The sequence below is a fragment of the Ixodes scapularis genome, unplaced genomic scaffold (assembly GCF_016920785.2).
Source record: "Ixodes scapularis isolate PalLabHiFi unplaced genomic scaffold, ASM1692078v2 PGA_scaffold1__304_contigs__length_218370807, whole genome shotgun sequence".
Taxonomy (NCBI): domain Eukaryota; kingdom Metazoa; phylum Arthropoda; class Arachnida; order Ixodida; family Ixodidae; genus Ixodes; species Ixodes scapularis.
The window spans coordinates 88,377,397-88,394,732 of NW_024609846.1; positions in this window are offsets into that span (position 1 = coordinate 88,377,397).

A 17,336-nucleotide genomic window follows, 5' to 3' on the forward strand; every position below is an offset into this window, starting at 1 on the left:
GTTATATCGTAGCCACGCGCTGGGAATGGCGAAGTTGAAAATGCGTGCTGAGCTCCAGGCATCGTTAGGGTTCGGCTATTCTCGTCACCGCAGGGGTTGGACACCAGCCACTATCCGAGTGACCGCCAAGGCGTTGACTGTTACGAGCCGAAGTCGAGTCCTTGCGCAGTTCTCGTGTCCAATCAATGACCCACACTCGACTGTCGTTGAGCCGGGGGGGGGGGGGGGGTTGATTCCACGATTACATTATCAAGCTTAAGCAAGACTGAAACAAATGGTCACTTTTTATCCTCGCACTTTTACCGTGACAAGGAAGCTTCTGAATCAGTGGTGGTCTGTGCGAGTATACTTAGGCCAGACCAGGACAAGTATGCCTCTGCAAAGTCATTAACATTCGAACCCACTATCGTTTCAAGACTCCTTTAATAATATTACCGCAGCTTCTCCGGGTTCCGCACTTAGTCAGTCAGCACAGATTAGAGCAGCACCGAATTGGACTTGCCAACACCACCTCCACTCTAAGAAAAAAAAGGGTGTAGTCGGGTGCATCAGGCGCACATGCACCCTTTTCCTGAAAGATGCACCCTCCGTTACCCAGCCAGTGTACTTGTACACCGGCAATGAGCATCCTCCTCTCCCTTAAAAACCTCTAGGTGTATCAGTGCATCGCCACGCTAGCCACGCGCCCCGATCAGCTTGTCCTTGGATTCCACCTTGGGGTTATGTTTGGGGTGTGGCAGTTTTTAGGAAGCATGGAGCTGTCCTGTTCACTCGGTATTGACAGTAGAGTAGACGCTATGCTTGTTTTAGGCCAATGGGGTCTCCGGGTAGGATCACGTGACTACATTCTCCAAGCTAGAGATAAGGCAGAGCACAACACCTGCATGAAGGCCAAGGCCACAGATAGCATCTCCTGCACTATTAACTTTGGGTCCAATTAAGAGGACATAAGTGATAAATCTTCTCGTTGTGTTCATTGTTGGGATACCCTTGAAATAAAGCCTTTGCGAGGGCACCCCCCTTTTGGCCTTGAAGGAGCTGCTGTTTTCCTACTCCTCTCTTTTTCTTTCTCTTCCGAAGCTGAAAGCGTGGAAGAAGGTGTGCAGTCGCCGGACCATCGTGCGCCGGACCAATGAACCGAAGGCTTTTTGTATCCCGTGACTCCGCTTTCTGGGCTTCGGGTAACGGCAGGAGCGTGATCATCTGGTAAAGGTTTCACCAGGCACGTAGCCAGGGGGGAAGGGGGCCATGGGGCTCGGGTCCGCCCCCCCCGCCCCCCTCCCCCGGTCTTCCATTTTGCTGGGACCTCCTCTCCCCCCCCCCCCTCATACAGCATGTTGTCATGGGCGGGCCCCCCCCCCCCCCCCCCCCGAAACAAAATCTTGGCTACGTGCCTGGGTTTAACGGATGACGTAGTAGCTCCTTCCGATCCCGGAATGTCTGCTTTCCAGCCTAGTTTCTTGTGTGCTGTGATGCGACCAGCGGGGCTGCCGTAGATTTCGTCCGCGACAACTTATTCGAGTGTACCAATGCTTCCAATGTTCGAAAGTCCTACGCGTATATCGTCTACAAGCGATTTCTTCAGAAAAGCCCAAGGAATTCATATGATGCGTTCAGTGTTCGGTTCGGCAAATTACTGATTTTGCCACATCGTGTTGAATCTTCACAGACCTCTTTATTTTCGTTTTTGTGTTTGTGTGGTTGTTCTGCAGTGCCCGTGTCGACATATATCGCGAATTACATATTTCAAGTCCGGTACTTTTATCGTAAGTGCTCTGCTACCTACTCCTTTTGAACAATTGATCGTTCCGTTCCGGATTACCTCTAGATTTAGGCCGTGTCTGTTTCCTAGCAGCCGGGAGAATAATTTCCACGAAATTCTGTCAGCAGTCGCCTACCTGCAATCATGTGACAACTGCAGATAGACTACTGACTTTCTTATTCTCCCGGCGTTTTGTGGAAACACGTTTCATGGACACCTTTTCGTTGATACACGCTTCGCAGACTTGTTTCGTCTACACTAACGTTTCATCGTCACTCGTTACGCGAAAAGCAGGCTTTAGGGACATTTTTGCTACGCCCGTATATCACTGAGGCGCGTGCCACCTACCCAGCCCACCCGTTCACGCTATAGTTCACGCCGCTTCGTGGCGACAGTCTGCGGCGGCTCATTACAAAAATGTTAACCCACCTGTCTCACCCGTACACGTCACTTCGCGGATAGAGTCTGGGCGGCTCATTACAAGAAAAAAAAAAGAGATGCTAATATAGGAAAGCTAATCTGAACTGTCTATGAAACATCGCGTGTCGATGAAATGTCGTTCGATAAAGTGATTGTACCGCCAATGAGTGGCGACTACCGGTGGAATTTGGGGGAAATAATTCTGCCGGCTGCTGGGAGAATAGACACCACCTAACACTCACCCCGGTTCTTGTTTGCTTAGTAATCTTCTCAGTTGTGTAACAGCATCTTTGTACCTCTTCACATATTACGGATGGCTTGCAAGCTTGTACTTGTTTACGGAATAGGCTGTCTAATAAACTTCTAGGAGATTTGAAAACAATCCCGTGTGTCCGTTTACCTGCCTTTCTGCAATCACCGGTGCGCATACATTTTTTAATGGTTTCCTTGATGTCTTAAATAGGTTTATGAAGCGGGTACATAAAGTGGTGTGACGGTGCACCTTTGAATCTGGTGCACCTGTATTTCTTTCGAATTCAGGGGATGTAGAAAGAGGTGTAACACACCATTGAACAGGGTGCTCTTGTGTTCCTTTTGAAGGCAGTAAGTGTAGAAAGGGGAGTAATGGCAGACTATTGAGCGGGGCGCATCTGTGTTCCCTTTGATTGAGGCGGGTTTATGGAGCGGTGCAATGGTACACCTTCGAATGGGGTGCATCTGTGTTCCCTTTCATTTCATTGGGTGTTGAAAGTGGTGTAACCGCACAGCATTGAATGGGGTGTACCTGTGTTCCCTGCGAATGAGGTTTGTGTAGAAAAAGGTGTACATGTGCACCACACCAACGGGTTTACGCATACTCCAAACTTTGGGGTATGCGTAACAAGCACTGACGCCCCCTCTGGGTGTACCCCATTCACTCTTTTTTTAGAGTATATACTCGTTTTAATCTGAAGAATAAAGCAAGTTTGCGCATTGTTCATACGCTGCACGAAATAGTTCTTATAATACTTGACTGTCGGAGGGAGAGGCGATGCGCTTGGCGTTCGAAACGTGTACGTCTTGAAAATATAGCATATATCTACTCTAAGATGCACCAACATACATCCTAATTCTTTACATAAAAGGGGTAATTGGCAATATGCAAAATAGCAGCATTCCAAGCCAGGGGCGTAGCCAGCCGGGGGGGGGGGGGCGTGGGGGGGGGGGGGGCGTGGGGGGGGGGGGCCTATGGGGCTTCAGCCCCCCCCCAACCCAAATGCAGCCGACCCTATATTATGCACATGCATTTTGACCCCCCCTCCCCCTCCCCGCACCCCAAGCCATGGAAATCCCAGCCGCCTAAATCTCTCCCCTCCCCCCCCCCCCCCAAAAAAAAAAAAAAATGTTTTTTAGCGGTTACGGTGCACTCTGGAGGCAGGCGACTGTCAACGGGTAGTTTTGGTTTCGGTTTCGCCGGGTTGTGTATCTGTCGTCTGGTATCGACTCCGCGCAACCATTGCTCACGTCGTCGTGGATTGCTCCACACGTACACGCGATGCAGTAAGTACCCTTTTCTTCTCGTCGCTACATATCAAACAAAGTGAATAACCAAACAATTACGATTTTGCTGGCACGGGGAGCAAAAGAAAACGCCGCAATGGCGGAGGGAAGTTAACGCAGATCGAACGCTGTCCCTGCAGCTCTCTGCATGCATTTGTTTGCAACCTCAAGAAAAGACGCTGAAACGAGTTCTCCAGTATTATAACACCCTAACTTCGCCGATCGCTATTCGCGTCTCCAGCTTGCTGCTCGGCCTCCCGAGGCGGAAACGGGAAGCACTCTATGCGTGCTCCATGCTGCGTATTCGCGTCGTAGCCATGCGCCGATTTAAGACCACAATTTTAAGCTCCGCGCACGTGCAGTGTGGAACACGCAAACACACAGTGCTTCCACTCCCTCCTATAGACCGACACGCGGGCCTCACGTCATGAAACTGCGGCGGCGCTGCGATCGCGCCGGAGCCGGGTGGTGTGGGCAGAGGGGCTCACATTTTGCATGGACGTCATAGCATATCAGGAAGCCGCAAAGCTGTGTAGCCTTTAATTGCACCGAAAGGTGCAGCAAAAGTAGCGGAGTGAGCTTCCGCAAGTTCCCGGCGGACTCTAAAAGGCGCAGAAAGTGGAGTATCCGTGGATCGAAAAGAATGGCTGCCTCTCGCGGACGACCGTTGGTGCGGCAAGCACTTTCTTGAAGGCAAGTGTGGCTCCCATTTTACTCTCCGTCCCGAGGCTTGCTTATGTGCAGAGAAACCGTCGTCTGATCGAGACTACCCAGATTTTGTTCGTACGGACAAAGCATCGGCCGAGCGCTCGTCGGTGGCTCGCCATATATATATATATATATATACGCCCATGCTACCAAGCGGAAGAAGATCGGCAACAGAAGGGACAAAGCGTTACCTTTTGCCGTGCGTTGTGATCATGAGGGTAAGAAAAATATCATACCTTGACCGAAAGACGCTGTGTGCATTAAATCAATCAATAAATACACTTCCGCGGACTCACAGTCTGCTGATTCCGCCGGCAGCACGGAAACCGGCTCAAGGTAACCGTAGGCCTCGAGAGACTTGTACGCCAGCGCCGTGTAGGCCGTGAACTGGCTAGACGAAAAAAAAAAAAAAAAACAAATAAACAAGGACGTGAGCTATCGACGTCGGTGGCAGCAACTTCACATCGGAACTCCAGCAGGCCTTGTTTACGGCGTAAGGATCGTCAAAGGTCTACGCACAATTTGTCTCGATACCGCTGCCGTTCAGGTTCCGGTAGCGAGCTTAAATAGTCGGGCATAACATACGACACACGATGGCAGGAAATACGACACACAAATAAAGCTAGAAGCGTCTCTACAACGCCAACAGCGAGCGCACGCCACGCAACACTCATAGAGTAATATGCACAAGGTAAAGAGCGGACACTGCCATAGGCCTCAGCGGCCCGGATCATAGAGTTATTATAATGTACGCTAGAGGTTCAACTGGCGCTAGTGTGCTGCTGCAAATTGAAGCAGACAGCAACCAGTCCGAAATTGACTTCCGGTAATGCATTTCTATGGGAAAAAGTGAGTGCTTTTTCTCTCTCGGCTCGATTATAACAGCAAATATCAAGAATAATTCGTACGCACTAGGTAGCTTGGAACATTTCTCAGTCACGCAGACGAAATAATTGGTCAGTTACAGCGTTTTTATTTGAAATTCGTGGCACGAAAAACGGTGCTAAAACAGCTTCGTATGTGTATTTATGGGCACTGTCGGACACTGTTAGCGCGAACACGGCGTCGGCGCTTTCCACCATGGGGGATATACGTGTCAAACGAACGAAGGATATGTGGAAAACCAAGAGAGACGCCAAGAACTACGCAGTAACACTGGATAAGTAACTTCTTGTGCATGCAGGCGATCAAACATAAATTGAAAGATTTGCAGTAAATAAGTACTGCTTTATTCTTAAGTTTCTGCTCCTGAATATGTGCGAAGATGCTTGTTCTGGGTTCAAATCATCACCCGTACGCTCCAAATCTTTGCAAATAGGGAGAAGCCAGAGAACAGGTGCCCGATTAAAACTGCCCGACATAGGAAATAATAAAAAGACACCTTTCGTAGCCCACATACTTCATTTTTTTTTAACAGATCGTAAAGATGCACGACGGCCTAATTTTCATATAGTGACAGAACGGGCATATTACCATAAGTGCCACCGGAATGCCAGCGAACCTTGAACGCATTCTACATTCCTTTCGATTGTTATTTTGCTTAGAATCGTCGCTCATTTTTACATACCTGTCATGGAACATAGGTTTGGGCCTGAAATATAGCGAAGTTTAACATCGTTCAGTGGTAAAGAAAAATGCTGTAACTAAAGCAATTACACTTTCACAATATTAATAAAGGTACATACTATCCGGTACAACCGAAATCATAAAAGTTATTCGTGTCATTTTTTGGCGAAGAGAAAATATTCACGCACGTTTTCCCATAGGAATGCACAGGAGCAGCGCAAAAGTAGACTGGTTGCTGTCTGCTTCAATTTGCCTCCCGGAAGTCGCGTAGACACTAGCGCCAGTTGAACCTCTAGCGTACATTATAATAACTCTATGGCCCGGATAGAGCAGTGACAGCTAGCGCTCTGAGCGGGCGGTATTAAACACAATCTGGTTCCGGTTCCGATCAAGTTAGTTTCGGTTTCGGTTTGGGCATTTTTGTTTCGGTTCTTCGGTACCCTTCTCCTTCTCTTTTTCTCCCCTTCTTTCCTTCTCGCCTCCCTCCTCGCTAGGCTCTCGGGAGCTCCTTGGCTCCGGAGCCGATGATTCTTTTTTTTTTTTTTTATGTTGACGCAGATTTATTTTAATTTTTAAGATATAATTTTTGCAATTTGTGTCGAACGAAATTTCAACTTTTTGTACACATTGAAGTACATTATCGCCACATTGACTCCTGGCTGGTGGAGCATTTTGGGATGTTTTGGGGTCAACAACAGTAAGTGGTTTGAAAACATTTTATTGGACCACATTCATATGTACATGATTTACTTCAGAAGCTCTGTATGTTTTATAAGAAATAGATACTCACAAAAATAAATGAATATGAAAAAGTTCGGCATATTGTACACTTCGTAATAGATTCTTGGCGGAGCCAAGTTAACAAAAGCTTTCCACAGGGAACATGCCTGAATGATCCATTCACCTTCACGCCGACTCGGGCACGGGAAGTAAGTGCAGAAATAAACAAGACATCGCTATCATTACCAGGCGAAGCACACACCGGATAGTACAAAATCCAAATTTCCGGCTAATACAAAACACACGAATTAAAATATTCTCGCGGGCTAGTTGGTTATACATACTAAATTACAAATAGCGCTAGGACGAGGACAGACGAAGAAGAAGAAAAGCGCCCCGGTTAGAAAAAGACCTATTTCTTATTTTTTCAACTCCAGACACTTCCTTCACCTTCTTCTTTAACGTTGTATATAAAACCGTCAGTTGTGAGCTAGCGCCTGTCCTGTCCAATTGTTCGTCTGTCCTCGTCCTAGCGCTATTTGTAATTTAGTAAAACACACGAAATGGCATAGCCTGAAACTCGCTGCAAGTGAGCCATTACAAAAAAAAAAAAACGAGAACTTTATTCGGAATGTAACAAGATTCAACCATAGATATTCAACCATAATTCAACGTCTCTAAACATTCCCCGAAATACATTTGTTCAGGAAAGAAGTATTACTTCAGAAAAAAAAAAAAACGTCAAAAAAATATAAACGGGTACACAAGTGGACACATTTTCTTCCAAATATCTATAGCCTCTATACACTATTTTCTATAGAAATTCTGTAGAAAGTGGATAAATATTTGTGTAAGGGGGTCGTGATGCACATTTCCTGAAAATAAAGGAAACAAATGTCTGGAGTGCAAGCTACACCGCCCAATTAATAAGCACTTTCTGTTTTTGATTTGACAACCGCCTCTGTTAATACGCTATTAAGCTATTAACAGTTAAACTTATCTAGTTGCTTACTAGCAACTGAAGAGCGTAACCGAACTTTGTCCAAGTTCCGGTTAAGGAATCGAAGATGCCAACACAAGCGTATTCGGCAAAACATTCTTAAAAACCTTTTGTGACACTCCTCTGAGCAAAGGCTGAAACCACCCAGCCCTGAGAGTGTGTGATACAAGGCAGCACACACCCCTCGAACATGCGCTACACTCTCTATTACGGCAAGAAAGTGATTTTCTAGTTTCTGAATGAAGTTAAAGGCAGTCTGTGAGGGTACTACTAGGTTTCCGAATAGTTTCCCAGGCACGTGGTATGCTTTAAGCATAAGAAAATACTGGTGAGGCTTGGTCAAGTTGTGAGACTCATCCTTTAGCAGCTTAGAACAGCCAGAGCTGTGGGTTGTCTGTTCAAGGAAAAGTTTGATCAAATAGCCTCCAACGTAGTAAGTGCACGAGTCATCAATTATGTTAGAACTGATGTCTGATGCCAGCTCAGAAATATCTTCTAGTGGCGGGAAGTTATCAACTGGAAAACATTCCACATTCTCTGCAATGGAACTTTCATGGTGCGAAAATATTGGCAACTCCTTGAGGAGGTCAGCCTTTTCTCTACGTTTCCATTGTTCGAGAGTCTGAACAGTTTCTTTATCCCTATGCGTTTCAGTCCTGAGGTGAACTGATTCACATTTGGGTTTGTACTGCAGCCCAGCATTTGTCGTATTGCCCCCAAAATGTTCTCCCGTGGGTCTCGCTGCAGGCGTCGAGTAAGTAAGAATTTAAAGTCATAGCTGTTTGAAAGCTCATCCCAGAGCATGAGGACACTCTTTATAGTAACTTGCCACCCTATGATGGTTTGTGGCTGCCTCCTACTTTGGAACTTCCATGTTCAAATCCATGCGAGTTGTTGGGAAGGAAATTGAGTGTCTCAGATTCGTTCAGAATGGCATGACGCAACTTCTGCCCAGTCTTCTTGAATTGCAAGCTACTTAAACAACCAAAAAGTCTCTTCATTCTATCACAGAAATAGGCTGTAGCCATGGCTGCCCCAGGAAGCTCCTTGGCATAAACAAGGGATAGAATGGCAATACAGACTGGGGCACTCAGGACCTGTGTGGCACGCTTTACTTTCATGTTACTGAAAGGTTTTTGAAAAATGTGCCTCTCAGTAAGTTTTGGAGCCAATCGCAACCTCATCTCATAAGTAGAACGATAAAGTTCAACAATATGGGACCACTCAATGACCTCATCCCCAATGCAAAGTTTGCGTGCTTGGAGATTGTTTCTGGTTATTTTGATGAGGCGCGGAACATCAAAGATAAAGTAAACATGTTCGTTGTCGACTTTAAAAAATGGCTTATTAGCAGATACACCAAGTTGGTTGGCTAAACTTACGTTTGAAGCCCCCTGATCACAGACCACGGCCTTTACAGTGAAGTCAAGAGTCTTAAGCTCTCGAATGAGAGAAATCAGGAGGCTCCGGATAAAAGAAGAGTGTGTTGAAGCGTGCCCAACAGTGTATGCGAGGGGCTGAAACCATCTCCTGGAAATTCCAGAGAGCACAACAACCAGGGCTCTATCTGCAATGGTCGAGGTTCGTTCAACACCGTCATCTGTAAATCCATGGGCAATGTCGTGTGCAGGGTCGTATGTCAAGTTCTTCTTTAAAACAATTTCATCAAAAATCAAGGTGCACACACGATCACGTGCATTCCAAGACCGTGTTTGAGATTCGATGGAGGACATGACACCAGGTATAATACCAGGAGTCATTTTTTCGTTTGACAGCCACCTACGCAGTGAACGCTGTGTGGGAAGCGTTAAATGTAACGATAGAAAACGGTATGCCTGTGGGCCATGAAAGTTCAGATGCAAAGCAAACTTCTAGAGCCACAGTGGAAACCGTTTTCCTCGTCCCTTGCGCCATAATTTTACATGCGACGAGATAAATCCAAAAACCTCTTCAGTCACAAACGGACGCACCATTTCAAGTGCTTCAGCAGCTGTTTGAGGCATTTGCTTCTGTTGCTTGCGCTGTCTTGATATTGTCTTTCTGTAACTGGAAACCTTTGCTTGTAGGCGTTTTATGACGTCCCTGGGCCTCCTTGAGAGCTTGGCGGAAGCAGGTGTTGAACGACCTGAGCCTGCCAAAACAATACCAAAAGCACACAAGTCAGGCTACACAAAAATCATAAAAGTAGAACCCGACAAAAACGATACCGCCAAATACCGACCACTTACCTATGCTGCAATATGTGCCGCCCCCCCGCTACTTTCGAAACGTTTGCGAAATAAACAAAGCACGTATCAAGGTCCAACTCCAGACTTAAAAACCCACCCACCTAACATAAATGCTCATCCGCTCCAGCTGCTTCTCGAAGCACACCGATGTAAAACGTGATGCTAGACACGCGCGCCGGCCTCAAATTAAGTGGTGACCCCCCTTCCCCCCAACCTTTGGCTGTTCTGAATTTTTGCTTTCGGGCATAAGAAGCATACATCTCTGAGTTTTTCGTGATTATCTCCAAATTGTGAGTGGGCATTTACTCCACATGTTCCGTTACCACTGTTTATACACAAATGGCTGCTATCAGAAAAAAATTAAACTAGCTATTAGTCTCTAAGCTGCAATAATTTCACCACAAAAACTGTATTAACATAAATTGATGAATCTTTCAAATATTGAATAATCGCGTAGTCAATCAGTACATTCAACAGGGTCATCCAAAATGAGAACTGTATGCAACAGGATTGACAAATTACTACAGTAAACACAGATTACTAGGAAACCACCCCTTTTCAGAGCATTTCACGGTGCCGCACTTCAAAGCTTATGTTCCCCGTCATCTAGAGCCTTGTAGTGATGTTCCAAGTTATTAAGGCCAGCACAAAAATGAAGCGACAAATAATGTCACCTAGTTTGAAGCAATGTGCATACTAAATGCAGAGGTACTTAACACAATTTTGCAGAGCTTACATCTGTAGAGAAGTCAATTTATACCCACAGGTTCCAGATGATTCAGAATGGCCAACAGACGAAGATGGAGTGCTGTGGTCCAAAAGCTGGCCAGGAGAGCTGGCCATCCCCATTTGCTCTGGAAAATGTGCCACTGTTAAATACGAATGTTTGCATAAACCCAATTTGTGTAGATTTATTTTACCACAGGCCGCTGTGGTGTGTGACGCACTGGTACCCTCCAGTTTAATACCACAGGGGCTTGTCGCCATCGGTTGTTCTGAAAAACGGTTGCTTGTCAGATATGAGCAGCTGTTCTGAAAGAAATGATCTCACCATGAGCAGCTGCCGAAGGGGACGTTCCGCTGCCCTCCAATCGAACATCCCTGTTGCTTGGTTCCGCCATCGGCTTTTCTGAAAAGCGTTGCCTTGTCAGATATGAGCCGCTGATTTAAAATAAATAATCTCACCAGAAGCTGCTGTGGGATGCGACGTTCTGCTTCCCTCCAATGGAACGTCACAGGGACATGTAGCCACAGGTTCTTCTGCCAAATGTTTGGTTGTCAGATATGAGCAGCTGTTTTAAAGGGATTGTCCGGTCAAATTTTGTATTCGAGAAAACAATTGAATATCATTGTTATTGCCTCGAGAAGCATCGTACGTGCAATATCCGAATTTTATATGCCCCTCTGCGTGAGTAATTGAATTTATACTGCTCATATCGCATTCTGGCGTAAGCGCTGCTTTCGTTGGCAACATTGAAGCTCTGACGTCACAAAACACAAAGCGACCATTTTTGTCTCGTTGTTTGCCTGCGAGCGAACGCTTCAGCGTGCTTCGTTTTCGTTGTCGTGCTGGACTTGTTTCGTGGTTGAGTGAGATTTTTGTTGCGCGGTTGGGTGCCACAACCACCGGGCAGCACATGCGAGCCAAGACATGACGTTCCAGACTTTTCCGCGAGACGTGCAGTGACGAGCAAAGTGGATCGTCGTCGTGCGTAGGGACTGGGTTCCCGTCCAGATCGAGATCCTGCTTATGCAGCAATCGTCTCGCAGAAGAAAGCTACGAGCTGAGCTCTCAGCGGACAGAAGGCTTGCAAGCTGAGGTGTGATGCTGTGCCAATGATATTAAACTACGTCCACCCACTCCTCGCCCAAATCGGATCAGTCAATTTAGGTCTGTTCGATTCGCCTGAACTGGCTGAACTAGTGCAGCAGTGCAGGAACTGGTGCATTCGATTGAACCGTAAGTTGCACGACCGTTGCACTGGCTCGTTCGATTCATTTCATTTCTGAACGAGTTCAGACCCAGTTCCTCAAAATCTTGCACCGGCTCCGGACTCTGTTCAGCGTCCGTGCAGAAGCAGACGACAAGAGCAGACAGCGATAGCAGAACTCCTCGTCCGTCTCTGCTCGCGGTGCCATTTTTCGCAGCGCTTGCTCAAATGTCTGCGATCTTTAACAATAAGGCCGATACAGAGGTTGCATTTCCTCTCATTTATGATAACAACGTACCCGCGGTGGACGCGGAATTGAGATATCCTAACTGAGGGTGGGAGTTTGCTTGATTATGATATTCTAAAAGCGTTTTAGGCACCTGCTCGCGTAGGTTTGGCTTTCTGTGGTGAGTGTTGAAATATTGGCTCACGTAAATTGTTGCTTTTTGACGCTATGTGGGGATCCACAGTGTTGATAGTCTTAATTACAGGCACGGGAAAGGTATTGCCCTCTTGATAGTCTCCGCCTTCAATTGCTCTTGGATGCATATTGAACGACTCCGATACATTGTAGAGGTCTGGGATTTAGTGCGTTGGTACTCGCATGTCCCCGTAGCTGAGCATAATACTGCATGCTTTGTCCGCTGATATCTGTGGACGCCCACTAACGGGCCTAAAAAAAACACCGAGAATTGGCATTTTTTTTTTCTTTTTCCGATTCTTGCTTTAACTTGGCGCCAAAATTACGGTCGATAATTGTCTTGGCCAAGACGCTATCGTCAGGCCTTCGCCTTCGAGGTGACCGGTATACCGGCCGCGCGCTGCCGCCAGTGACTCCCGACGCAAAATCATCCTGATGCCGCGAACCTATCGTCGAAATGCAAAGATTCCCTTTGAGGGCATTTGCCGCTACCTTCTTGACTTGTAACCGACTATAGTTCAGAACTTCCTGGCCAAATCGAACAGACCTTGATTACGCAGCGAAACCGAAACCAACAGCTTGGCCATCTCGAAATGATACGAGAAATTGTATTTAGCACTCGTGCAGCCCGATATCTGTTTGACCAGCGTGTGAAGATGGAGCGTAGCTACGATTCACCAAGCGCGTCCAAGTCAAGTGACGAGTCCGACATGCATTTGAACGTTTCGCCGTTTGCCTTCGACCCGCGGACGTCGCCTCTGAGGGAATGACCCGCAGCCTCATCACCGATCCAGTGGATCCGCCGAAATGTGTACCCAGATGCCGCTTCGTGTACCTAAGTGCCGCTTCAGAGGCGAAAACTGCATCCTTTGCTTTGCAAGCGCCCCTAGTTCGATCGGCGTCCGTCGCAGTTGTGTTTGCGCGAAACGGCATACGTTTGCTCGAAGCTTATGGCTGTCTGCGAGTAATATCCTGCTAAAAGGCGCGACTTTTTTTGCACGTGCTTATGAACTGCAAAAGAACCGTATTTCAGTAGGGTACTGCCTAGGAGACTATATAATTCGAAACAAAATACAAGATATCCATCGACCAACGCTTGTTATCCCGACCATCCGACAAACCTTTGCGTTCTGTGACGTCACGCAGCACCTACGGATGTCAGCCATTGACACTGGCGAAATTCAGGGTGCAGTTTCGTACATAGGATCATGAAAGGTTTAATTAATAACGGGAGATCATATATCAAAATAAAAATGACGTTTGTCTATATGAAGGCTCCCTCGACGTAACGAGCGCAAGAACTTAAGTACTTCCGGTTTCGACGGGACAATTCCTTTAAAAGAAATGATCTCACCATGAACAGCTGCCAAAGGTAACGTTCCGCTGCTTTCCAATGGAACATTCCCGGGGCTTAGTACCGCCATCGGTCCTTCTGAAAGACATTTGCTTGTCAGATATGAGCAGCTGTTTTAAAAGAAATGATTTCACCATGAGCAGCTGCCAAAGGTGACGTTCCACTGCCCTCCAATCGAACATCCCCGGGGCTTGATTCCGCCATCGGCTTTTCTAAAGGGCGTTTCCTTGTCAGGGGCCCTAAACTCGTGAAACACAAAGTTTGAGCCGAAAGTTCGCGGAGCGCGCCGATTGGACGTCGGCGAAAAAAGCGCCAAGTCATCGTCGCGACAGGCCAATCGGTGCGCTCCGTGAACTTCGGCCCAAACTTTGAGTTTCATGAGTTTAGCGACCCAGGTGTGAGCCCCTGTTTTAAAATAAATGATCTCACCATGAGCAGCTGCCGAAGGTGACGTTCTGCTGCACTTCAATGGAACATCCCCAAGGCTTGGTTCTGCCATCGGCTTTTCTGAAAAGGGCTTCCTTGTCAGATATGAGCCGCTGATTAAAAATAAATAATCTCACCATAAGCTGCTGTGGGATGCGACATTCTGTTTCCCTCCAATGGAACGTCACAGGGGCATGTAGCCACAGGTTCTTCTGACAAATGTTTGGTTGTCGGATATGAGCAGCTGTTTTAAAAGAAATGATCTCACCATGAACAGCTGCCAAAGGTGACGTTCCACTGCCCTCCAATCGAACATCCCCGGGCTTGGTTCCGCCATCGCCTTTTTTGAAAAGGGCTTCCTTGTCAGATATGAGCCACCGATTAAAAATAAATAATCTCATCATAAGCTGCTGTGGGATGCGACATTCTGTTTCCCTCCAATGGAACGTCACAGGGGCATGTAGCCACAGGTTCTTCTGACAAATGTTTGGTTGTCAGATATGAGCAGCTGTTTTAAAAGAAATGATCTCACCATGAACAGCTGCCAAAGGTGACGTTCCGCTGCTTTCCAATGGAACATTCCCGGGGCTTGGTGCCGCCATCGGTCCTTCTGAAAGACATTTGCTTGTCAGATATGAGCGGCTGTTTTAAAAGAAATGATTTCACCATGAGCAGCTGCCAAAGGTGACGTTCCACTGCCCTCCAATCGAACATCCCCGGGGCTTGGTTCCGCCATCGGCTTTTTTGAAGGGCGTTTCCTTGTGAGGTATGAGCCCCTGTTTTAAAATAAATGATCTCACCATGAGCAGCTGCCGAAGGTGACGTTCCGCTGCACTTCAATGGAACATCCCCAAGGGTTGATTCCGCCATCGGCTTTTCTGAAAAGGGCTTCCTTGTCAGATATGAGCCGCCGATTAAAAATAAATAATCTCATCATAAGCTGCTGTGGGATGCGACGTTCTGCTTCCCTCCAATGGAACGTCACAGGGACATGTAGCCACAGGTTCTTCTGACAAACGTTTGGTTGTCAGATATGAGCGGCTGTTTTAAAAGAAATGATCTCACCATGAACAGCTGCCAAAGGTGACGTTCCACTGCCCTCCAATCGAACATCCCCAGGGCTTGGTTCCGCCATCGGCTTTTCTAAAGGGCGTTTCCTTGTCAGCGGCCCTAAACTCGTGAAACACAAAGTTTGAGCCGAAAGTTCGCGGAGCGCGCCGATTGGACGTCGGCGAAAAAAGCGCCAAGTCATCGTCGCGACACGCCAATCGGTGCGCTCCGTGAACTTCGGCCCAAACTTTGAGTTTCACGAGTTTAGCGACCCAGGTATGAGCCCCTGTTTTAAAATAAATGATCTCACCATGAGCAGCTGCCGAAGGTGACGTTCCGCTGCACTTCAATGAAACATCCCCAAGGCTTGGTTCTGCCATCGGCTTTTCTGAAAAGGGCTTCCTTGTCAGATATGAGCCGCTGATTAAAAATAAATAATCTCATCATAAGCTGCTGTGGGATGCGACATTCTGTTTCCCTCCAATGGAACGGCACAGGGGCATGTAGCCACAGGTTCTTCTGACAAATGTTTGGTTGTCGGATATGAGCAGCTGTTTTAAAACAAATGATTTCACCATGAGCAGCTGCCAAAGGTGACGTTCCGCTGCACTTCAATGGAACATCCCCAAGGGTTGATTCCGCCATCGGCTTTTCTAAAGGGCGTTTCCTTGTCAGCGGCCCTAAACTCGTGAAACACAAAGTTTGAGCCGAAAGTTCGCGGAGCGCGCCGATTGGACGTCGGCGAAAAAAGCGCCAAGTCATCGTCGCGACACGCCAATCGGTGCGCTCCGTGAACTTCGGCCCAAACTTTGAGTTTCACGAGTTTAGCGACCCAGGTATGAGCCCCTGTTTTAAAATAAATGATCTCACCATGAGCAGCTGCCGAAGGTGACGTTCCGCTGCACTTCAATGGAACATCCCCAAGGGTTGATTCCGCCATCGGCTTTTCTGAAAAGGGCTTCCTTGTCAGATATGAGCCGCCGATTAAAAATAAATAATCTCATCATAAGCTGCTGTGGGATGCGACGTTCTGCTTCCCTCCAATGGAACGTCACAGGGACATGTAGCCACAGGTTCTTCTGACAAACGTTTGGTTGTCAGATATGAGCGGCTGTTTTAAAAGAAATGATCTCACCATGAACAGCTGCCAAAGGTGACGTTCCACTGCCCTCCAATCGAACATCCCCAGGGCTTGGTTCCGCCATCGGCTTTTCTAAAGGGCGTTTCCTTGTCAGCGGCCCTAAACTCGTGAAACACAAAGTTTGAGCCGAAAGTTCGCGGAGCGCGCCGATTGGACGTCGGCGAAAAAAGCGCCAAGTCATCGTCGCGACACGCCAATCGGTGCGCTCCGTGAACTTCGGCCCAAACTTTGAGTTTCACGAGTTTAGCGACCCAGGTATGAGCCCCTGTTTTAAAATAAATGATCTCACCATGAGCAGCTGCCGAAGGTGACGTTCCGCTGCACTTCAATGAAACATCCCCAAGGCTTGGTTCTGCCATCGGCTTTTCTGAAAAGGGCTTCCTTGTCAGATATGAGCCGCTGATTAAAAATAAATAATCTCATCATAAGCTGCTGTGGGATGCGACATTCTGTTTCCCTCCAATGGAACGGCACAGGGGCATGTAGCCACAGGTTCTTCTGACAAATGTTTGGTTGTCGGATATGAGCAGCTGTTTTAAAAGAAATTATCTCACCATGAACAGCTGCCAAAGGTGACGTTCCGCTGCTTTCCAATGGAACATTCCCGGGGCTTGGTGCCGCCATCGGTCCTTCTGAAAGACATTTGCTTGTCAGATATGAGCAGCTGTTTTAAAAGAAATGATTTCACCATGAGCAGCTGCCAAAGGTGACGTTCCACTGCCCTCCAATCGAACATCCCCGGCGCTTGGTTCCGCCATCGGCTTTTTTGAAGGGCGTTTCCTTGTCAGGTATGAGCCCTTGTTTTAAAATAAATGATGTCACCATGAGCAGCTGCCGAAGGTGACGTTCCGCTGCACTTCAATGGAACATCCCCAAGGCTTGATTCCGCCATCGGCTTTTCTGAAAAGGGCTTCCTTGTCAGATATGAGCCGCCGATTAAAAATAAATAATCTCATCATAAGCTGCTGTGGGATGCGACATTCTGCTTCCCTCCAATGGAACGTCACAGGGGCATGTAGCCACAGGTTCTTCTGACAAATGTTTGGTTGTCAGATATGAGCAGCTGTTTT